General features: G+C 46.2%; 1 protein-coding gene and 1 long non-coding RNA gene across 3 annotated transcripts in view; one reads left to right on the top strand and one right to left on the bottom strand.

Moving 5' to 3' along the window:
* Positions 1 to 24,835, bottom strand: part of ARHGAP39 (Rho GTPase activating protein 39) — a 1,402,702-nt gene that overhangs the window by 1,150,715 nt on the left and 227,152 nt on the right. The gene's annotated exons all lie outside the window — the stretch shown is intronic.
* Positions 17,977 to 24,835, top strand: part of LOC138497997 (uncharacterized) — a 216,548-nt gene continuing 209,689 nt past the window's right edge. The window contains exon 1 of the long non-coding RNA XR_011278683.1: positions 17,977 to 18,191. This is a non-coding gene — a long non-coding RNA (uncharacterized lncRNA). The remainder of the gene's footprint in view (positions 18,192 to 24,835) is intronic.

The raw sequence follows: 24,835 nt of genomic DNA, 5'->3' as shown, positions 1-24,835 counted from the left end.
GGAGCAGACAGAGATCGTGGGTTTGCCTGGTGGGTTAACAGAAGGTCAGGTTGCACTCCTTAGAAGGCAAGGAGCCATGTGGCTGACCAGCTGCAAGGAACAGAATAGTAGTCCCCCTTTCCACCAATACCCAGACTATGGGCACTAATTCCCCTCCCCCACACACTTTCACAGCGGTTCAGATCTCTCAGTAACAGATGCCTGGGGTCTGGCAGAATGTCCATGCATAGCTTAAGTGGGGTGAATTACAAGAGCTCGGCTGAGGTCTGAATGGGGGCAGCTGTTGCAGATCGGGCATCAGATGCACCATGGGGCTGTGCACAGGCATGATCAGGCACCACGTGCAACGTGCAATTGTGCACAAGCATGATTAGCCATCAGATGCACCATGGGGCTGTGCACAGGCATGATCAGGCACCACGTGCAACGTGCAATTGTGCACAAGCATGATTAGCCATCAGATGCACCATGGGGCTGTGCACAGGCATGATTGGGCATGGGTGCACCATGGCGCTCTGCACAGGCATGGCCCAGCATCGGGCGCAGCAGGGAGCTGTGCACGGGCATGATCAGGCATCAAGCACCCCATAGGGCTGTGTCCAGGCCTGATTAGCCACCAGGTGTACAGGCATGATCAGCCACCAGGTGCACAGGCATGATCAGGCACCAGGTGCACAGGCATGATCAGGAACCAGGTGCACAGGCATGATCAGGCACGTGCACCAAGCAGCTCTGTACCGGCATCTGGTGCACCATGGAGCTGTGCACAGGCATCGCGTGTACAGGGTCGTCTGTGGGAGAAGATCGGCATAGCTTCTTGGAGCTGAATGACAGCCTGGCCCTGCGAGCCAAGGATTTCGCTGTAAGCATCGGGTACGTTGTCATGGCAACCCATCCGCCGTTCTTCTCAGAATGTGTTCTGCACCCGGGCTCTTCAGATCGCAATCTTTGATTTCCTGCCTGTGTAGAGGACGGGGCGGAATGTGTTCATTATTTCTGGGCTGGGATCAACCAACTTTAAGAATCCCTCCTGCCGCTCACCTCAGCCGCGCATCGAGGCGCCAGCAACGCCCTCTGAACAGGGCCCAGTATGACTGTTCTAGAAGCAGGCTTCGAGGCACACGGTCTCTTGTCATTCACTATACAAACTCCCCAGAGTGAGGATTGACATGTCAATCATGGCAGTAGCCATGCTCTCGTCAGAGGCAGAGACGCACTCCCGTACGTGTTGCCATGAGAACGAGAGAGCATGTGGCAGACGTGGACTGGCCACGGGCAAGCGGCACCAAAGACTGCCGGGCGAGGCGAGGCCCTTGATGGTTTAGGGCGGCCTCCGCTGCTATGCGAGCACCACTCGCCACCCTTCCCTCTCCAGCCAGGGGCCGCCTCAACACAAACATTCGCATCACTAAAGGGCACGCGAGACTCACGGCCGCGCCCTCCTCCTCCAGCCACTGCAAATAGAGCTCTGGTCACTAGTCAGCTGCATCTTAGTTCAGCTGCAGCGCATATAGCTCGCTATGCTGCGGACATCTGTGCTTGCGACACACATCGCTTACTGCGGAGGTCTGTGCTTACAGCGCATATCGCTTACTGCGGAGGTCTGGTCTGTGCTTGCGGCACATATCGCTTACTGCGGAGGTCTGTGCTTGCAGCGCATATAGCTCACCAGGCCTTTAAGTGGGGTAAGAAATCGAGGGGGGGGGGCCTCATTTGGGGGCGTGGCTTGTGGGAGGGGCGTGGCCTAAAAAGTACGCAAATCGGGGTATGCACACAAATATATATAAATGTTATATATTTGTGAGCGTACCTTACTATGGTTTGTGTACTATGCAAGCCATCTTTTCTAAACATAGAAATATGTAACATATTTCTACGTTTATAAAAGATGGCTTGCAAAGTACACAAATCACAGTAAGGTACGCTCACAAATATATAACATTTATATATATTTGTGTGCATACCCTACGGTTTGACTAGTTTTCAGGCCATCTTTTTTAAACATTTCGGGTTTATAAAAGATGGCTTTGAAAGTACACAATTCAAGCCATCTTTTATAAAGCTTTGACTACGGACAAAATTGTCCGTTGGCAAAGCTTTATAAAAGATGGCTTGGAATGTGTACTTTCAAAGCCATCTTTTATAAACCTCGAAATATGTCGAGGAATCCCCAGGATCGCCGAGGGTTAAAGACGCCTCGGGGACCTGGGGAAACAAAGGCACAGTAACTGCCTCTGGTGACGTCTCGCGCGAGGGTTCACCAGATGCAGTTACTATGACTGACGGAAGTGGCAGCCAGTCACAGCATCGCTGTGGCTGGCTGCTACTTCTGTCAGCTTGCCTGACTTCATTGCAGGCGCATCTCCCGTCGCGGCCGATAATGCATCCCGCCAATGTTGCGGTAGGACGGGGCCCTGCTCAGTCCCACTTTTTGGAGACTGCCGGGGCATAGCCCCGGCAGGCCCCGGCCCACTTTGAGCACTGTAGCTCACGGTGTAAGGCGATTGCTGCAGAGGTCTGTGCTTGCAGCGCATGTAACTCGCCGTGTTAGGCGATTGCTGCGGAGGTCTGTGCTTGCCACACATATTGCTCACTGTGTTAGGCGATTGCTGCAGAGGGCTGTGCTTGCAGCGCATGTAACTCGCCGTGTTAGGCGATTGCTGCGGAGGTCTGTGCTTGCCACACATATCGCTCACTGTTAGGCGATTGCTGCGGAGGTCTGTGCTTGCAGCGCATGCAACTCGCCGTGTTAGGCGATTGCTGCGGAGGTCTGTGATTGCAGCGCACATAGCTCGCTGGTTTGTCGATTGCTGCGGCAGTCTGCGCTTACAGCACATATAGCTTACTGGGTTTCAAGTGGGCCGGGGCCTGCCGGGGCACAGTAATCTCACGTGGAAGCCCCGGCCACTAGACGGAAAATATTTTTTTTCTATAGCCTGAAGCTCTCGCTCGTGTGCGCAAGCTTCAGGCTTCAGAAAAAAATGACTTTCAGCCATAATGGTGGCGCCGAACCCGCGAGGCATCCCTTTAAACAAGAAATGCCCATGGGCCGCGCCACCATTATGGAGAAAACGTGAGGCCGCTGGAAGCAGAGGCCTTGTTTTCTAAATCCTGAAGCTCCCGTGCATTTGCGGGAGTTTCAGTCTTTAGGAAAAAGACCTCAGCTTCCAGAGGCCTCACCCTTTCAGCCTTAATGGTGACGCTGCCCCTCCCCAGCTGTCGAGGGGCAGTGCCACCATTAAGGCTGAATAGGCAAGGCGCTATCCCCTGCCAGGCAAGCCTATAGAAATTAAATGCAGAGATCCCATGGGAAGAGGGTGCTGATCTCTACAAAAGGCTGCCTGGCAGGGGTACCTGTAGCCCATTGAGCAGGGGCTCATCAGGGGGAGTGACCTAACGGGCCAGCAGGACCCCGCCGTTAGGTCACTCCCCCTTGATGAGCCCCGCCTCATTTTGCTCATTTTGTGGTACCACTTAAGGCACTGCTGTTACATGATTGCTGCAGAGGTCTGAGCTTGCAGTGTATATAGCGTAGTGTTAGGTGCTTGCTTGCGGCTGAGGCCTGTGCTCATACATTAAGCAGCGTGGCCATCCTGGGCCAATGTGAAATGACATGTAGAAATTCCCTTATCAGTGAAGTGACATGAGGGATGCGTGGATGGTCATTTTCCAGGGGGATGGTGTATCTAGCATGATATGACATTTATAATGCGCCTATACACAAGTGTTTCAAGGCGTGACGAGGCAAGGGAGGGGGAACAGAGGGTAGACAGACAGCGATCCTACTAGGCCAGGTGAAATTGAGATTGCGCAAGTGCAGGGGAGGGGGGGCAAGGGAAAAGTGCCAGGGGGAGGGGAAGTGCAGTACATAGGATAAACAGTAAATAAAACAAATAAGAAGTTGCAAGGGTAAGTGCAGACATCAGGTGTCAAGTGCTGGTAGGGGGCTGTAGGGATATAGAAACAGCCCCAGAGTGCAAGGGTTCCCAGGGGGGCAGTGCAGATGTGCAACTGGCGGGGAGGGGACCTGGGCCAGAGAACAGGGGTAGCCAGGTGACCGTGACAATGTGCTTGGCTCAGGCAGCTTTAGCATTACAATGTTAAAACTGGTATGGCTCCGAACTTGGAACACTGTGACACTGGAATACTCACTTTATGTGAGTCATGGCAGTGTTTCTAACCGTGGCAACAATGGCCTGGCACTGTTACAACTGGAACAGACATTCGCTGGGGTAGCGTGGAACTGGCATAGCAATTTAGAACCTAGAATACAAATGTACTGGGGAGAAGTGGTATAGCACTATTAAAACTGCTAAGGCAACGTGTGATCGAAAGGGACAGCTGAACACTGGCTTGGCAACATGTAAACTGGCACTGGCTTTGGTTCATTTGACAGGCTGCCACATTCAGCTGTCCCATCACACATTTAAGAGCACTATGGTGTATTTTGCCAGCACCAATAGCTAGACATATTTTGGGAGAAAGCAAGCAGATGGTGGCAGTGCCCTTGCCTCTACGGGCAACCCTGGGTGCATTTTATTTTTTGGAAGTCTGATTTATATTTTATGATTTAGGCCAGGAACAATGAGCAATAATGTGCATTATATCTTCTGGCAAAGTATTTGAAACAGGTCTCATTGCTAAAGGCAAATAATGGACACTTTGAAGCAGTGCTGGGTAGCGTGTGCGCTCCACCATACTGGACAGCTGTGTGCCATGCAGGTTGGTCTCCTGTGCACGCAGTGCTTCTATCAGAGACACACTTTCATGATTGGCATATGGATAGCTGGCGGTGGTGTTACAGTGGCAGGCCTGGCATATGAATTATTTTGTTGCCAATATGACCCATTTTCATAGGCTGCTGGAAACCTGGCTCTGGGCTAATGCGTTCCTTCTGACGTGCTGCTTTTAGTTTATTCTCCTGTCAGCACCAAGACACCCAATGGTGTTTCTGCACGTCAGAAATCTCATTTAATACAACGGACCGTACTGGAACATCACGCGTGCTTATTTATTGTAATGTAAGAAGTGTGTGTGACTAAGCGCTGTACATAGCTTTCCAAGAGCTGTAAAAACGTGCATTCAGCACACGGTGGGGAGATTAGCTCGGGTGCAAGGCGCTGGTCTTGGAAACACGACATCCACTGAGCAACACGGGTTCGAGGCTGGACTCTGGCATAATGCACATTGAAAAAAAAAAGGTTTATTTATTAGATGAAGAACGTTAATCCTTAAATTGCCTGGAAATAGCTGGGCTTAATAAGGGGACTCGATTCAGGCGAGATGCCCATATAGGGAATACACTCTCGATTTGGGAGGGAGGTGAGGGCACTGCCCCGGCCCTTCCACATCTGGTCTTTGGCACCCTTCCTTACTCGCCGCCTCCTTAACGCGGAAGGGCATTTGCTGTTGACACACACGTTATGAAAGTGTGTGCATGGGGGAAGGAGGTCGTGCCCCGCTCCATTGTGCATCTAATGAAATGTGTAAGCGAAGCATGCAATTCCCAGCGGAGGACAAAGCAATCTTCAATTAACTCTTCTAATCCATCTTGCACATGGCTGATGCATAACGACGACGCTCTGCTGGTCCTGACCCTCCCACAATGCTCGCTTTCCTCTTCATCCAGTCCCTGTGCACCGAGGAACACAAAGATGCTAAGCTCTCCCCCGAAGCTTTAGTGTCAAAAAGCAAGGGGAAAGCAAATCCCCAGCAGCGCCGCTCGGAAAGGCAAGCGGACGAGAGGACACGAACCTGCTCCACACACTGCTGGAAATGGAAAGCAGGTATTGGGGGAACCACCACTTCATAGGAGGGGCGGGACTATGGGGCGTCTCCCCCAGCCAGATTCTACAACACAGTATCTCTGCCTAGAACCCAATCCTGGCGATTTGCGTACAAGCAAAGAGCATTATGGGAACAACATAATGTCCACAATTGTAAATGTTAAACATGTCTTATAGTGAGTGATTCGTTAAGAAAACATTTTAAGCAAACAATGGACTCGTCTCTTTTGATTGGACACAATATTCCCCCTAATAAAGAGATGTCTGTAAAATGCAGGACATATATACCAGTTAGAACAGCTGCAAAACTGTATGTGAGGCTTCAGCAGTTTCTCTGTGTGTGTTCTAAACTCGTGTTCAAGTATTTCAATAGGAATAGCAAAGCCTAGCACTGAACACAGTGGGGACGGTTCCACGGGTTTGCAAACCAGGACATTTCTGACCTGTCCGGGACATTTTTCCCTGGTGCAGTCCCATCAGGAGGGCCCTGTGGCTGGGGGAAAAAAAGTGTTCCGTTTTCACACTTTTCCTCGTTTCACCAATGCCCTGCTCATAGGCAGCAGTTTCATAGAATGGCTGCAGCCACCGCAGTCCACTTTGAGCCCTTGCTGAAGGGACCTTCTCAGCTGTCATGAACCGAGCAAATGCAGAGAACAAAAGACACCTACATAATGGCCTTTCAAATGACTGCTTTGAAACATGTCCTTTGTTAGCAGCACCTTCCTTAGGTAAGAGTAGGCTTGTCAGTTTCCAGTTGATCCTATAAACACCAGAAAAACACCACCGGGAGACAAAAGTGACTCCTTGGTTTAAACCTAAAAACACTGTCACCACCTCCCCATCCCAGTGGTGCCTTAGTGCGAGCAAGTTTGGACAGGGGAGTGGGGGGTCTGGAGAGGGGGCTTGGCATACACTAGGAGAAGGGCGCTACTGCCCCCCCCAGTATGCTTATATGCATTATTTCATTGTTTCCTGCCCCCTTACCTTATTCAAAAACACTGCACATTCTATGTTACTTCATTGTACAAAAAATAAAATACCAACATTTGGCAGTGGTCAGGGGCTATTTACAGGAATTGCAGACCAATTTGAGCCATTTTTGTAGCTGCTGATTCACATCTCAAAATGGACCATAATTCTTCAAAATAGCCCTTGACCACTGACATTTTTGTATTGACAAAAACATAACGTTTCAATGTCTCTATTTGAGCCCCCAAGTCCTCCCTTTATTCTTTACTTAAATGAAGGGTTTAAATAAGACATGCACAGCTACCCAAAAAGTATGATATATAGTGTTTTGTAAAAGAAAGTATTTGTCAGTGGGAAGCTGCTACACTGAGCAATTGTAGCCAATTTTGAGCTGCTTTAATGTGACAGTGAATTCACGTACCCCCAAAAATAAACGTATCTGAAAATGTGCCACAATTTTATAAAATACACCCTAGATCCCCAAGACTAGTGACAAGTACTTTATTTTCAACTAAACAAGAATGTAATGGAATCAAAATGTTGTCCCAACTATTCTTTATGGTTTGGAAACGCAAATCTTACCAACTGGATTTCTTAATCAATTAGAATCCAAATTTTGGCGAGCCATTCTGCATTTACCGCAATGTATTCCAGGGGTGATGATATATATGAATTGGGCCTAATTTCATTAATTGCCCAACATAATTGGCGCTTATGCGCCTTATTTCGTAAATGTTTGCTTTCAACACAAGATAACTCTGCCTTGTCATCTATATCCAGTTACATACTAAACTCAGCAGAAATGTTTCCGAAACAGTGGTCCGCAAATATTCTCTCCATCATGGTAAAGGCCGATATTTCATTGAGCCTTTTATTAGATCATCCAGAGAGAGCAAAGAAGAAAGTCCACATGATGGACTGGATTGAGACCCGAGTAAAGTGTTTAACCTATAAAGATTTTGACCCTGCAATATTTGGACCTAAATCCTATAAAGACACTGCCTCGTATTTGTGCTTGGCTCCCTCCTCTGCTATTAGATCTGACATCCTGAGGCTGCGGTTTAATATCTGGCCTACTAGGGAAGTTAAACTAAAAAGGAGACAAATTTCATCAGACCTCAATTGGTGCAGGTTTTGTCAAGATACAGCAATTGTTGAAACTTTGCAACATTTACTATTAGAGTGCACAGCCCCTAAACTTTCAAGTTTAAGAGGCATTCACTTTGCTAAATACCTTGCGTATTTTGCACAAATAGACCCAAGTAACAGATGGGTCGCTTTGGCTGCAACTGAATGTATGGGCATAAGGATTGCTACCATTAATTTTCTAAAATCCCTAAATATGGAATGAACGATATACATCATGTTAAATTAATTGTTAACACTCTTAAATTGTGAAATTTCGACTTAGAAGATGGTTGTAATTGTAAATGCTCGATTTATTGATTTATTGCTCTTATTTATGAAAGAATGGATTTTTGTAATATGTATAAATTGAAAAAGTTGTTGTAATTGCAACTATATTCAATAAATAATAAAAAAAAAAAAAAAAAAAAAAAAGAATGTAAGAGTTTTCGCAGCATATGTATGTGTGCCCCCAGGCTCTCTTCGTGGCTATTTCAATACAGGTAGTGTTAGAATAAGACGCACACCAGACATGCAAAATTCTGGTTACATGCTTTTTTTGTTGTAAAATACAATATTTGTCAGTGGATAGGGGCGGTTTTGAGAAATTGAAGTCCACTTTTAGCCATTTTTGAGACCATGCATTCACTTGGCCTCAAAAATAAAAAAGGCCCTGAAACTAGCCACACTCGTCCGAGTAGTCCCAGCCACTGACACATACTTTTTTTCTTTTACAAATAAAAACGATGTAAGATTCTGTTAGCAGTATCTGCACTCATGCTCCCAGGCTCGTAGCTCCTGTACCCGAGAGCTGGGCGAGTCAGCACCAGTACACTTTACACAGCATCATTACACTTTTAAGGCCCTTACTATTCCAGCGCACTGAGGCCCTGCCACCCCTGCCCTTAGTCTCCACTTGAATGCCCATGTAAAGCTAGGACTTAACCAGGTGGCCTCGTCAACATATTTTGTTGCACCCAAGTCTTGAAAGTAGATTTACCAAACTGAAAAGCCGTTGTCTAGTCTCACACTGCTTTGCATTATGATACCTTTAGGCTTTTGTTCAAGATGGGGAGGGGGGGCAAAGCTATAATTAGCCTCTTTTTGCTCAACTTATTTCTGTTTGTTGGAATGGTTTAGTATGATTTGTGTAAAGAGTATTCTCGAAAGACAAACATCTTTCTACCAACTATAGGCTGGGAGATAGATGTCAACATTCTAAGTTTCAGACTAGGCTCAAATCCTTGCCTCACCACTTTACTTAAGTGTGTGTGTGATCTTATGCAAATCCTTTTATCTCACTATGAATGATCTGTGTCCACATTCTACTCTAAAACAAAATGTCCCAACTCATTCTGTTGCTCCATAACAACAACAGTGACCATTCAAAGATTGCCTTCAAACCATAAAAATGGCAGCAGTACCGGGTATAAATCAACATAGCATATATTGCACATCACACATTGTGTTCACCTTTTGCTCTACTCATGACACATTCTTGCTTTCCATAATACCATCAAGTATCAAAGCCACATGCCACTTCCTGTAACAATTGTCTGTGAATTCACACTCATGTCAATACATATGCATATGCAAACATGACTGTTGTCACACAGGCCCTCAAGTATCATACACATCATACAACCTGCTCTGGATATTGATAAAGGGAATCATTCTGTACACAAACTGGCCTACATCCTTTCCAGGGACAAAGTCTCACTAACTTCTGTTGCCAGCTTTTTTGGCAGAAGCTTGTTGGCTACCCATTTTGATAGACTGTTGCCTCAACATTGAGACATTGCATATCCATGATTGTTCTACTCCAAAAAGAATGTATGTTAATGAAAGCATGTTTTTCATATACACTTGGAAAACACTGTGGTGCTCCATTATTTTCTGCAAAAAATGTACACCCCGATTTTTAAGTCGCCAATGGCCATTTCACCTATGTGGTCCACCACTTCACTTGCGGTGTGCTGTACGGCTCCTCTCTCTCCTCTGACATGTATGTTCTAACCCTTTACACACACGCCAACGATCATCAACTCGTCCTTCATCTCAACAGTCCACAGTCGGATTTAGCCTCTAGCTTTCCCTCCTGTATGCTTGCTATCTCCAGCTGGATTAGTAACAACCATGTACAACTCCAATAAAGCAGAGGTCAGGATCAGAGGCAATCTCCTCTCTCTTTGTATGGTCCAGAAGATGGATGAGACCCAAAACCTTCTCCGCCATGACAGTCAAACCCCACCCGATGCCCCACAGACGCCCATGACCCCCAAAGACTGCCCTTCAGGAAAACACCCACAAAACATCCTGCCACCTATTCACTCTCTGCTGTCAACCCCATTTTTCCACTTCCATTCACCCTGCCCCCTAGATTCTCCTTCACCTTCCCCATCTCCCAGTGGCCGCTTAATGCCTCCCATCCCGCAGATGTGTTTCTGCAACCCCATCAAAGCCAGGTTCTGCTGCCCGCCATCATCCCTCTCTCACCATCAACCAGAGTCAAGCCTACTAGCTTTGCCAGTGTTTGTCAATGTGGGGGCTACACCCACTTGTATTGAAAACACTTTAAAAGGGAAAGAGAAGGGGCCGTTTGGAACTGTGCTCGTCTTCTGCCCGCCACCCTCACCAACCTGACAAGCTTGGTCTGCCGGAAGACGCCGCCAATGTTTCCTTTCGTTTTAAGCTACGGAAAGGGAGAGGACCTTCACCACTCAATTAAAAAATGCAAACGGGAGTTGATGTTGACATCTATGTATCCGAAAATAATAAATATACCTTATAAAAAAAAATAATGCAACCGGGAGCCCATTCGCTTGCTTGTCTGAGCTGTTAATCAGCGGCCTCTGTGTTCACAAACCGCTGCCAGCATCACGCAAAGCATCTGGAAGAGGGGTTTGGAGTGAGAAAGCACGATTTTTAGTTTTGCTTTTAGGTGCTGCTTAAAGCGCCACCTATAAACCAAAACTATTGCATTAGTACAGCCAGCGATGGCGATTGGGCCGGCTCTTGCCAGATCCAAGATCCAGCACCAGATGTGTAGCCGGATCTTAGGATATCGGGATCGGCAAGAGTCAGCGCTGGAAAAAAATAAAAAGCTCCCGCGAGCGAACTAACTTCCTCTGGTGACCCAGTGCAAGGGGCCACCAGAGGAAGTTACGGTCCTCAGCCACGACACGGTTTATTTTATTTATATATGCAATGTTTGTCGGATATATGGACCCGGATTATTTATTTATTTATGCAATGTTTGTCAGATACCTGTATCCGACAAACATTGCATAAAAAATAGATCTAAAATATCCGACAAACATTGCATGAATAAATAAATACCCCTATTAACATTGAAACTATCCCACACGATGCAGCCACCCAACTGCTTTCAGAGGGGATCTGCAGGAGCTGTGCTGGATGTGGTTCAAGTAAAAGAAAATGTTGCTTATAGCGAACAGAAATCACCTGTTTGAATAGTACCCAAGCCAAGGGGGAGTTTAAAAAAAAAAATGGGATGCACATCGTGTATTTTAAAGTATATTTACTCAGCAACACCGGTCAAAACTATTATCCGCACAGTGAAGTAACTCATCACCAGTGCCAGGGAAGTGGTTTAAAGTGGAATTGATCTATAGTTTAGAAAAGAAGCAGCATGAAAGAAATAGCGCTATTTAAAACTACTATTTTTGACATTTCAGGTGAACTGCCAGCTCTGCCCCTCTAAACGATGCCTCCTCGGGCACCGCCCCCAGCCCCATCCCGGCCCTTGTGAGATCCCCCATCATTTGTTTTCTCCATTTCCACCACTAAGAAATGACATATGAGGAGGGATCCAAAACGTGTAGCTGCTGTTTGGTATTTACTTCCACCACCCCACCTCATTGACTGGCCATGCAAATTCCTATGGTCATTCGCACCCACTTCCTGACCCTTCCCGCCAAACACAAATCCTCCTGGGATCTCTCTGAGCTAGCTTTATGATGCCTCAAGCAAACGGTACTCTTAAGTACCTTGCAGTGTTTTCCAAAGCAGATTTCTGAGAGTTAATGTCTTAATTAGAGCTGTAAATACATTACTGGTGTAATAAAAATGTCTTGTCCAGATCTGCCTTCAGCCACTCGATGTATAAGCACTATCCGTGTCCTCACTGAAGTCCTGTTAAAAATATGTGTTAGGCATTTGCCAGGCACTGCTATTATATGCCCTGGTAGTCACACCAAATGCCTTTCCCGGGCCCACACAAAAGCCAAAACTGTTGGTATTGCCAATGCTCATTAAGGAAGCCCACACCCTGCACTAGATTTCTTCCACTTTACTAAAAACTGTTGAAGGCATAATGGTGCCCGCTCTCCTTAGCCCTGAAAAATAATAAAACTTGCATGTCATTGAAATATTGTCGGTGATGCACGATTACATGGGCGGGGGAGAAGGGATTTAAACATTTGGGTATTCAGATTACTAGGGATGCGCATCAGAATGTCCATTCCAAATTGACTGAAATCCAAAGTTTGTGTGAGAAATGGGAGAGGCTGTAGTTAACGATTTGGGGGTTTGCTAAAACCGTTATATCGTTTTAGTCTGTTACTGCTCCCCCATTCTAGTCGCATATCATCACAAATGTATACAGTGTTTAATTTTTTTTGTGGAGGTGGGGGAGAGGCAAGGATTCCCTTGCGTGTGTAGCAGAGTCCCGTAGAGTAAGGGTTTTTTGGATATCCGAAGATTAGAGAATACCATAGAGCGTATTAGTTACGACCACTTCGTTATTGGTTAACTGCAGACTCAAATAAGAGCCCAAACCGGGTGAAGATGGAGCACACATGCATTTCACCAATCCCTTTAGCTTGATTGCTGTATAAGGAGAATACGTTTCAGGAAGCCAAAACACCATCTCCAATTAATCGCGTCATAAAGGAATGGAAAGTCAATAACGCTTGTATGGGCAAAAAATACCTTCTATCAAAACAGCCCTGCACTCAACTATCAACTATCACTCATTTTCATGGCAATACTGGCAAACGATTGGGCTAGGTTTCTTGGGCCAAGTGCTGGAGGGGATAGAAATGATGGGGTTTGGATTTCTCATATTTAAATACAAACTGGAGGCTAGAGAGATTTATCGCTACAGACAACTCCAACGAATGCTTGGGCTTGTACTTACAACCTGGGTGTTAACCCTCAGGATATTCCAGACCTGTGGGGATAACCTAAATCTCCAGGTCTACTTGACTCCACCATATCGCAACTTATCACTGCTCCTAATCCAGATCGTCTATTATCCAGGGGGAAAATAGATGGGAATTGGAGCAGAATACATCAAATGAGGATTGGTCTCTTATATGCGCTGGACCTTCCCGATAGAAAGTTGGTCTGGATCGGATGTTTACGCAAGAGAAGGCAATTCATTATTTATATTGGTCTACATGGAAAATGTGGCACTGTAAACTGTTACCCAATCATTTTGGGGCTTTCCTTCCCAAGATCCCCTGTATTGTGTGTGTTAGGGTTGGCGCCCAGAGTTCCAGGGTTAAGTAAAAAACAGGTCTAGAGAGCTCATTGCAGCTAAAAATAAACAAATATTTAGATAGTGGAGAAATATAGCTAGATCGTTCGTCATGTGCAGACTGGATTAACAGCACGATTACGCTGTCTGAAGGGGAGAACACGTATTTTCTGCTAGAGGAAGGATAGACTGGATGCTTATATTTGGAGTGCTTCTAATGAGTTATACGGATTAATCACAACACTTTAGTTGATTTTCTCTCCCATCCTTTGCCCATTATTGTATACAAGTTTTATAATTGACACATTGCTATACAAGTTAAATTAAATATGTTATTAAAAAAAAGAAAGCGAGGGAGAGCAGAGTGAGAGAGAGAGGGAGCGTGAGCAAGAGCGAGTGGCAGTGGCTACATAATGGTTGACTATATTACACATCCGACCTAGGGTTTTACAGGTGTGACGGCATTCCCAGGAGTGTGAAATAACGATGGTGGAGGAACGCGCTCTGGTGCCACAAGCCCGCCCTAGGACTCTGCCAGGCTCATGTCCATAGCCCTGTCCAGGTGACCCAGCCCTTAATCCCCCTTAGGTCGATGAACCGGCTGCAATACAATACAGCGCTTAGGTGAACAAATCCATGCAAATCACTACATTATTACAACTATAGCTGAACATGTAATCAACATATATAGCTGAGCCACAATCGTTAAGGTGGCATTACACTTTCAATAGGAACTCGAAAATACACCCCTTAACTTTGAAACCCCTGCGCTAAACGTCTACGAATGTTATAGGGTAACTCGTTGCCCTCATGGTGCACTTCAGCTTTGGTGAACATGCATGCAGGAGGTCGAACAGTTTACTTATTGTGGGATGTTGTTTCACCAATTACGCATTCCAGAACACTTGCTTCAAAACTGGTCAAGATTCTTTCAGTATTTGTAGAAAATAAGTAGCTTGAAATGTATTAAATCGGGCCAATTATCTATACTTGAAACATGCGTAACTCAAACTGATGCTTGGGTGGCATCTCCTGGTAGAATCCCATGGGAGGCTTCCAAACCTGTACGCTGCCCATGGATTGGCCACTGCAATACACAAGCACACAGAATACCGGCCACTGTAAAATCGCTTTACATTGCACGTGTCAGGCAGTATCCAAATGAGGCCATGCCCATAAACACAAAAAAACTAGGAGGTCCTGGGGGTCCCTCTGCCAGACATTAGTCCCGGTTACGAGAGCCTTACCCAGATTCTTTAACCCACTATCTTTCCCAGAGGAGAAATATCAAAAACATATCAGTCTAGGGCAGTCCCGCACCGAAATGCTAGGTAATTCTCCTCTGAGCAAGAGTACCAACAGGAACCCCAGACACGTGTTTCGGTCTGGTTGGACCTCATCAGTTGAGTGGAGCTGTGCCTCTCTAAGAATAGTGAGCAAGTGGTCCACATCTGGATTCCCCTAGTAAGACTCAAAGTTACTTAAATTATGCACAAAAAAACAAAGAAGGTCCTGGGAGTCCCTCTGCCGGACATTAGTCCCGGTTACGAGAGCCTTAAGCAGATTGAGAGAAGATTCCATTATGGGAAGTAGGGATAAGCCATTGAAAGTCAAAGAGCATAAATATTTGGAGAGCTGTGGCTTCTTTCAGCAGTAATTCCCGTGACGCTGATAGCAAGGTAACTCGGTGAGTGTAGCATGTACTGCAGAGATGTGGTTAACCTACAGGTGAGATCCCACCTCTCCTCTATGTTCCCCGAGGTGGTTTGCATTTTTTGGGGCTGGTCTGCATTTCTCTCAGAAACCGAAGCCACAAAAGACCTCAGTTGTCTGTGAAATGTTTGTCTCTTCATCAGTTCACTTATCCCTTAACTCAGCACTGCAAGTGGGGGCAGACTCCTGAAGCTTCATTTAAAAAAATAAAATGAAAAATAAAAATAAAGTGCACACTTATCTTTGGTACATGTAATACGCCTGACGGGAGTTAGCATGGAAAAGGAGGCACCAGTTTCTCCGCCTGGCTTGCCAAAGCATTGGCACCAACCTGCCCTGTGCACCAACTTTATCAAATGAATAACGCAGATGATCTCCTTCTGGTGGTAGCGAGCTACAACTCCTATTTTGGCGAGGTGCATGAAATTTGGGATGATAAAGAGGAACCTGAAGTCACATTCTTTCTAATGCGTTATGCATATATTACCGGATACCCATCCCATTTAAATTTGTACAGGGTGACTTCTCAGGAAATGTAACCCCCCCCCCTTTTTGATGTGCCAGGCCTGACCGCTTATTTCTAGAAAGCTATCCGTGTTGGGGCCTGAAGAGAAGAGCAACCAAGAGTTGAGATGGTGCTGGACTAAATCTACCCTCCTGGGAAGCTTGCGCCAGGCTGGAGAGCACGCAAGGTCGTCCAAAAAGATGAAGAGGCACTGATGCAAAGTGCCCGCAATGGGTTTAGGCCGGTGTGTAATATTTTCCATCGTGAAAGGAAGGTCTAACCACGAAGCACCCACAGGGCTGCCTGGCTTGATGAACCCCTCGTCAGACACAGTCTTGAACTTTTCCCACTCGGAGGATTTCAAAGATTTCGTGATTTTTTGTTGTCCTGTTTTGACAATTTCTAGGGTTTAAAATTGCTTCCCATAAGAGCACATGTTAACTGTGATCCAATTGACTTCATCAAAACTCTTTGGTTATGCTTTGCTTTTTCTGAAGTTTATGCTCTAATATTGTTATGGTAATTATCTAATTTGTTGGATTCGTCCAAGTTAGAATTTGATTTGGGGAGGGATATCTTTTTTTTTTTAATTTTGAACTGTTTGCATTTCTCACATCTTTTTGGAGTAAGCCTTTAGCTTGGCCCGCGTTACTAGAGGGAAGACTTGGGATACCCTTGGGGTTGGTTGGTTTGCCCATCAACAACCCTCACCAAAAATGGATCCATTTCTTGCAAGCAGATGCAGCCGTTTATCCTTGGAAGGTAGGCAAAAAGAGTACTGTTGGGGAACAATGGTACCATCACTAGTCACCAAGAGGCAAGTCTCTCTTTGACATGCTCCATCTCCATCTAAATCTATATTAATATTGTATCATCTGGCATTTTATATGAGGCATAATAAACACACTGCATCTATATTCTTGCATCAATTGGCCTGCACACAGTTCCCTTCAACAAAAATGGTTGAACATGTCTAGCAGAAATCACAGTTTTAATTTACGGCTTCATCGCACATAGGTCGGGCTCTTGTGGCTGCAGCGGCATCGATAAAATAAGGCAGCTCGCCTAGAATTTCTAGGGAGCCATTGGTGTGCAGACAAGCATCCGGAATCACCTGCTCCGCAGACCCAATGAGTTTTGCACCGACACCCTAAGGATTTGTACAGCCAATCCGAAACCGTTCCAGCCTCACCAATCGGAAGAAGTCACACTCCGCTTTTAATGCAAAATCCTTAAATATCAGCAGTGCCGGCCCTTTCACCTTAATGCATAGTTATTTTTCTAGCAAAGTATTCTGTGGGATTAGAAAGTTCACCAAACTGATCTGCCAGTGAACTGCATACTTGCCAACCCTACCGATTCAGGTGGTAGGCTACAGCTTCTTAAGCAGTCCTACCGCCTACCGATTTTCATGTCAAAACCTACTGATTAATCATGGTTCCACTAGGCCTGGCTGCCTGAGGCCCAGGTATGGTAAATTATGACAACAATGATCAGGGAAGGGACGGCATAAGGACCTTTCCACTTTTTTAGCTGAAAGGGGCCATGCACAAGCTTCAGGGGAACCCTAAGCAACTGCCCCATGTTTCCAATAACACAACAATATATTTCTCTCCATTTTACTTTTGTTCTGGGGTTTTAAATGTGCGCTTTGGCGCACTCGCCTTACAATCTGCATTTGCAGGAACCCTTGTGGCCGTCACTTCCGTTGGGGTATACAGAAGTGTTATCACCTCATTGCCTTTTCACACCGCCGTACTTTCTAAAATATGTGACAATTGATGTGTCAAGGGCAGGGACGGCATCAGGGCCTTTCCACTTTTTCAGTTGAAAGGGGCCATGAGCCCCAGGGGAGGCCCAAGCAACTGCCCCATGTTGCCAGTCAGCAGTCTTATTAACATGGCAATATATTTGTCGTTCGTGTTGAGGTTTTAAATGTGCACTGTGCAGCGTGTGATGTCATGTCGTGTCGTGTCATTTGGATGTGTCAGTTTCCTGTGATGTCCTCATTTTTCCAATTACTAGTTTTGAAACTAAGATTCCTACAGATTTCTTCTAGTCACAGAGTGTTGGCATGTATGGAACTGTACCGATCATATCCACCTCTAGGGCAAATCAAGAACCATGACTATTGAGTATTTATTTAGCAAAGGGTTTTGAAACTCCCCGAGCGTCATTAATGACAGGAGCACCACTCAGAGCCGACCCCACGCCATCCACGTTACTCTACTATTGAGTTGCGAATCCATATATGGAGTTGCCATCCGCCTCGTGTTTACCTTCTTCTGCGCACATGCGCAGAGAGCACTCCCATCTTCGTCAGAGCAGACGTCACGCAGCGGGGAATCCTTTACGCCTGCCTGTCTTTTAGCTGCTTCCGGGCAAATTTTGCCAATCCTGCAAAGCATATGGCTCGCCTTCTCCTGTAAAATGGGATCCATTACAGCCTCAGGCGGCGTGAAGGGTCACATGTCCTCTGGCTGGCACGCAAAGCGCTGAATAAGCTTCATTTCAAGCAGACAATGCCGAGGCCTTCTTACATTTCCTCCAGAGAAGTGGAACAGAATGGCGAATGCCAAGACAAACACAGGTACTCTATCTCGCTTACCGCTCCTGCAATTCCCTACGTCAGAAGCCTGCCCTACTGGGCCCTGGCATTCTCCTTTCCACAATGTGTCCGCGCCTGGTGGAACGGGAAGTAAGTGTGGGCAGCTGCGGCAATGTGAGGAATTAGGGAGACCTGATTCTACCAGCGTGCCGCCTTCCTTGATTTGTTTTTCCATGCTACCACCGTCTCCAGCTGCAGAAGGTAGCATAGCAGGTGCTGACAGGCACTCTGTGCCCCAGTCATTTCCAATGCCCAGGGCACATCCTCCCTGTGGGCAAGGAGGTGGAAACTCCAGCTCAAAGAATGCTTAGATCAGCATTATTACTGAGACCTATCACAGGACAGTATGGCACACAGGCTCAGGTTTAGTCTAGAGCACAGTACTACCATGGATTGGCAGAAGTGCACTGAGCAATAACACTTTAGATTGAGAAGGATTCAGGCACAGGGCCCCCAGTCTAGAAGAGGGCGCACACTGAGTCACAGGCTCAGCAAGGAGCATTATTAATCCGATACAGACATACCACAGATTATTATCACTGAAAAACAGGACATTGTCACTGAGAGCAAGACCAAACACATGGCGTTATCACTGACACTGAGCCGCAGACCAGGCACCGAGCATTATCAGTGAGACACAGCCCAAGAGCATAGCATTATTACTGAGCCCAAGGCAAAGAGCCTCATCACTGAACTACAAGCCCCGCACAGCAAAGAGCATGACCACTGAACCTGCGGCCAGTCATGGATTGTTACCACTCAGCCCGAGGCCAGGTACGAATCCAGGCACACACCATTCTCACGGAGCCACAGAGCCGTCCCAGTAAGACAAGCCCAGCGCAGGGCATAATCACTGAGCTACAAGCACTGAGCCCCAGACCAAGCACAGAGTATTGTCACTGAGCCCCATACCAAGCACAGAAAACCATCACTGAGCCACGGGTCAAGCACAGAGCATTATTCCTGAGCCCCAGGAAAGGCACGGGTCATTATCACTGAGCACCAAGGCAGGCAGGACTTTATCACTGCTATACTGGTTCAGCAATGAGCATTACTGTAGCGACAGGTGCAGCACAGAGCATTATCACGGAGCCCCCTGCAGGAACATGGCAGTATCACTGAGCGCCAGGCCAAACATACAGCATTATTACTGAGCTGCAGGCCAAGCACGGAGCATTATCAGAGAGATACTTGTATAGCACACAGCATCATCCATGAGACCCAGACCAAGCACAGATCATTAACCTGGTTTGGATGGAATGCTGGGACTTGTAGTTTTCCTAAATTGCAAACCGAAAAGAAAAAAAACGACAAATCCCAAAATCCTTTGGGAAACAGGACTGGATAGCCTTCTCACGCAGGGCAATGGGAAACTTGAGAAATCTGTATCAAGGGTCACAGATATAGCACAGAAAATGGTCGAAAAGCGACAGGCCCAGCACAGAGCGTCATCACCGAGACACCAATCAGTATCACCCAGACACTGATCAGTATCACCCACACATGGATCATTATCACTGAGACTTGGATCATTATCACAGTGATACATGCTCGGCCCAGAGATTTATCACAGAGACATAGATCATTATCACAGAGACACTGATCATTACCACTGAGATACAGGCTCGGCCCAGAGAATTATCACTGAGACACAGACCATTCTCCCAGACACAGGCTCAACCCAGAGTATTATCACTGAGACACAGATCATTAGGCACAGATCATGATTACTGAGGCACAGATCATTATCACAAAGGCACAGATCAGGATTACTGAGGCACAGAGCATTATCAGCGAGACACAGATCATTATCAGCGAGAATCAGATCCTTATCAGCAAGACACAGGTAATTATCACGGAAGACACAGATCATTATCACAGAGACACAGACTCAGCCCAAAGTATTATCACTGAGGCACGGATCATGATTACTGAGGCACGGATCATTATCAGCGAGAATCCGATCCTTATCAGCGAGACACAGGTAATTATCAGCGAGACACAAGTCATTATCAGAGCAACATGGATCATTGTCAGCAAGACACGCATCATAATCACTGAGAAATAGATCATTACCACCGAGATACAGGCTCGGCCCAGAGTATTATCACTGAGACACGGATCATTATCAGCGAGACACAGATCCTTATCACGGAGGCATGCATCGTTATGACCAAGACGCGGATCAGTATCACTGAGAAACGGCGCAATATCACCGAGACAAGGACTAGCATCACCGAGACACGGATCAGCATCACCGAGACACGGATCAGCATCACCGAGACACGGATCAGCATCACCGAGACACGGATCAGCATCACCGAGACACGGATCAGCATCACGGATCAGCACCACCGAGACACGGATTAGTATCACCGAGACACGGATCAGTATCACTGAGACACAGATCATTATGACTAAGACACAGACTCTGCACAGATCATTATCACTGAGGCACGAATCATTATCACAGAGGCACAGATCATTATCACCGAGGCAACGGATCATTATCACCGAGGCAACGGATCATTATCACCGAGGCAACGGATCATTATCACCGAGGCAACGGATCATTATCACCGAGGCAACGGATCATTACCACCGAGGCAACGGATCATTACCACCGAGACACAGATCAGTATCTCAGAGACACAGATCATTATCTCAGAGACAAGGATCATTATCTCAGAGGCACAGACCATTATCACAGAGGCACAGACCATTATCACTGAGATACAGGCTCGACCCAGAGAATTATCACATAGACACAGATCGTTATCGAGACACAGATCATCATCTCAGAGACACAGATCATCATCTCAGAGACAAGGATCATCATCACGGAGACACAGATTATTATCACCACAGAGACACAGATCATTATCCCAGAGACACGGATCATTATCACAGAGGCATGGATCATTATCACAGAGGCATGGATCATTATCACAGAGGCATGGATCATTATCACAGAGGGACAGACCATTATCACAGAGGCATGGATCATTATCACAGAGGCACAGACCATTATCACAGAGGCACAGATCATTATCAGCGAGACACAGATCATTATCAGTGAGAATCAGATCCTTATCAGCAGGACACAGGTCATTATCACTGAGACACGGATCATTATCACAGAGACACAGACTCAGCCCAAAGTATTATCACTGAGGCACAGATCATGATTATTAGGGCACTGATCATTATCACTGAGGCACGGATCATTATCAGCGAGAATCCGATCCTTATCAGCGAGACACAGGTAATTATCAGCGCAACATGGATCATGGTCAGCAAGACACCCATCATAATCACTGAGAAATAGATCATTACCACCGAGATACAGGCTCGGCCCAGAGTATTATCACTGAGACACAGATCATTATCAGCGAGACACGGATCAGCATCACCGAGACACGGATCAGCATCACCGAGACACGGATCAGCATCACCGAGACACGGATCAGCATCACCGAGACACGGATCAGCATCACCGAGACACGGATCAGCATCACCGAGAAACGGATCAGTATCACCGAGACACGGATCAGTATCACCGAGACACAGACTCTGCACAGGTCATTATCACTGAGGCACAGATCATTATCACTGAGGCACAGATCATTATCACGGAGGCACAGATCATTATCACTGAGGCATGGACTCAACCCAGAGCATCATTAGCAAGACATGGATCATTATCAGGGAGACACGGATCATTATCACTCAGGCACAGACCATTGTCACAGACACAGGTTCAACCCAGAGTATTCTCACAAGACACAGACCATTATCACAAGACACAGATCATTACCACTGAGAAATAGATAATTACCACTGAGATACAGGCTCGACCGAGAGAATTATCACAGAGACGCAGATCATTATCAACAAGACACAGATCATTAGCTCAGAGACACAGATCATTAGCTCAGAGACACAGATCATTAGCTCAGAGACACAGATCATTATTTCAGAGACACAAATTATCTTCACCACAGAGACATGGATCATTATCCCAGAGACACAAATCATTATCACTGAGGCATCGCATCATTATCACCAAGGCATGGATCATTATCACTGAGGCACAGGCCATTATCACTGAGGCACAGATCATTATCACAGAGGCACAGACCATTATCACAGAGGCACAGACCATTATCACCGAGATACAGGCTCGACCCAGAGAATTATCACAGAGACACAGATCGTTATCAACGAGACACAGATCATTATCTCAGAGACACAGATCATCATCTCAGAGACAGATCATTATCTCAGAGACACAGATCATTATCTCAGAGACAAGGATCATCATCACGGAGACACAGATTATTATCACCACGAAGCACGGATCATTACCACTGAGACACGGATCATTAGCACTGAGACACTGGCTCAGCTCAGATGGATCATTATTACACAGGCACAACACAGGGAATTCACAGAGACACAGACACAGCAAAAAACATGAGCACAGAGTCAATGGCCTAGAACACCACTGAGATGGCTGGTCAGGCTGCTTTTGGTGACAATGGGCCAAAACAATATAGAAATATTGAAACTATTTTCTGAATTTATGCACAGACACGCAATTGGGATTATGATATGATATTTTATTTGTATCGCGCTCGTACACAAGTGTTTCGGAGCGCAACTAGGCAAGGGAGGGGAACAGGGGAGAACACAACACAACAGCAAGTGACATTGAGAACGCGCAAGTGCATGGGAAGGGAAAAGGGAAAAAGAGCATGGAAGGGGGAGAGTGGAAAGTGCGGAGCAGAGGAGAGCAGATTAATAATAAAAATAAATACAACATTGAGGCAATAAACAGTGGTAGTGCAGCCAACAAGTGGCAAGTGCTGTGTTTAAGGCCAGACTGGGTAGGTCTGATAAGTGCAGAAAAAGAAGACAAATGGGGCCGGAGGGGGGGGGTGTTTGGGTACAGATACGTTCCCCAGTGCAAGGGGTGGCCAGGAGGTAGTGCAGGAGGGTGGCAGGGTAAGCAGGTACCTGGGGACAGAGGGTGGTGAGGTGCACAGCTCCAAGAGAGAGCAGATGAGCAGGGGAGAGGGAGAGCAAAGGCAGAAGCAAAGAGGAAGGTCTTGAGGTGCTTCTGGAACGGAGATGGTTCTCCTCAAATTTTAGAGTGGCAGGGAGGCTGTTCCAGAGGGAGGCCCCAGCCGAAGATAGAGATCTACCCCCAGCTCGTTTCTTTGAAAAACAATTGACCCGGAGGGAGTTAGAGGTAGAGGAGAGAAGAGCTTGAGAGGGGAGGTATTTGCGGAGGGATAGCTGAAGGTATTTTGGACCCAGGCCCCAGAAAGCCTTGTGGACACGTGGACACAGTCATCCGCGTAGCACTGGAAATTTGAGCAGAAAATGGCAATGCAGTGGGCGAGAGTTGCCAAGTATTGGTTGAAGAGCCAGGGTGAGGGGGGGTTAGGCCCCTGGGGATCCCAACAGGTAGATCGGAAGATAGATTATAGGAAGGACCCCAGTTTGGGAAATATGTCGAGGGCAAAACAGACAGAGTAGAGTGAGGGTGCAATAGTAGTGGATTAAGGACTATGAATGTGAGGTTTGATGAATAAGATGGAGGACGGATGGTTGAATTAATTATTATGAGGACAGATAATTTATGGTGCTGGAGCCATGAAGGGTACATTGTGAAGATGGATGGATGAATCTTTAAGGGCATATGATCGTGTGATGATGGATGAATGAATGCACAAGTGTGGCATTGATGCATGGATTAATAAAGAACAATCTAAGAATGGATAAATGAGTGCGAGAATAGGAAAAGTAATAAGAAAGAGGACATAGGAATGGAAGCGAGAATTCTACAGCAATCTACAACATGTGATCCCACTGTGTAGCGACCAATTTATTTCAGAGACTGTAAGAGAGTGATGTGTAAACAATGCATGTGATAACAAAATGAATGCCTTTAGCATGATGGGATGTGTGAATATCTTTCAGCAGCAGCCCCCATGCCCATATCCAGTCTTATATTAGTGAGCAGAGTGGAGGCAGATGCACTCTAGCTGATCATTCAATCAGCAGCCCTGTTCTAGAATGGACACAGTTGGCACTATCGTGTGCTACCAATACAGAGACAGTCAGAGCTTTGGTGTCCAGTGGGGATGGGTGGCTCTTGAGGGAGCACCAGCATTCTAAAAGATTCCAGGTCAGTGGTAGCTGTTGAAAATGTTCAATGCAGGAACATTAAATAGTGGCAGGTACTGAGCATAGGGAGGGAATCCTGAATAATGCAAGGGGGTCTGGAATGTACACCCTATTAAATGGTTTTAAAAGTAGGTGTTGAAATGGTGCATTTTACTTCACAATCTGAGAACAAATGGGTAAAAACCCATACAATTTACAATTGGTTCCCTAGGGTTAGAAATATAATACATTCCAATAGATGCCAGGGCATGGACAAAGCACAGGAATATTTTATAATATATATTATATATTTAATATTTTAAATTTTCCTGATGGCTGTGTTCACAATATATGCCACCATTGCCATTGTAAATAACTCATAATACACCCACAATATATCCATGCACTGCTACTGTAATTCCCTTTAACTACTCTGATCCCATAATATATAG

Source organism: Ambystoma mexicanum, chromosome 5q (genome assembly GCF_040938575.1).
Source record: "Ambystoma mexicanum isolate Mex_15411 chromosome 5q, UKY_AmexF1_1, whole genome shotgun sequence".
Lineage (NCBI taxonomy): Eukaryota > Metazoa > Chordata > Amphibia > Caudata > Ambystomatidae > Ambystoma > Ambystoma mexicanum.
Note: the sequence above shows the minus strand (reverse complement) of the source record. Positions and strands in the feature narration are given on the sequence as shown.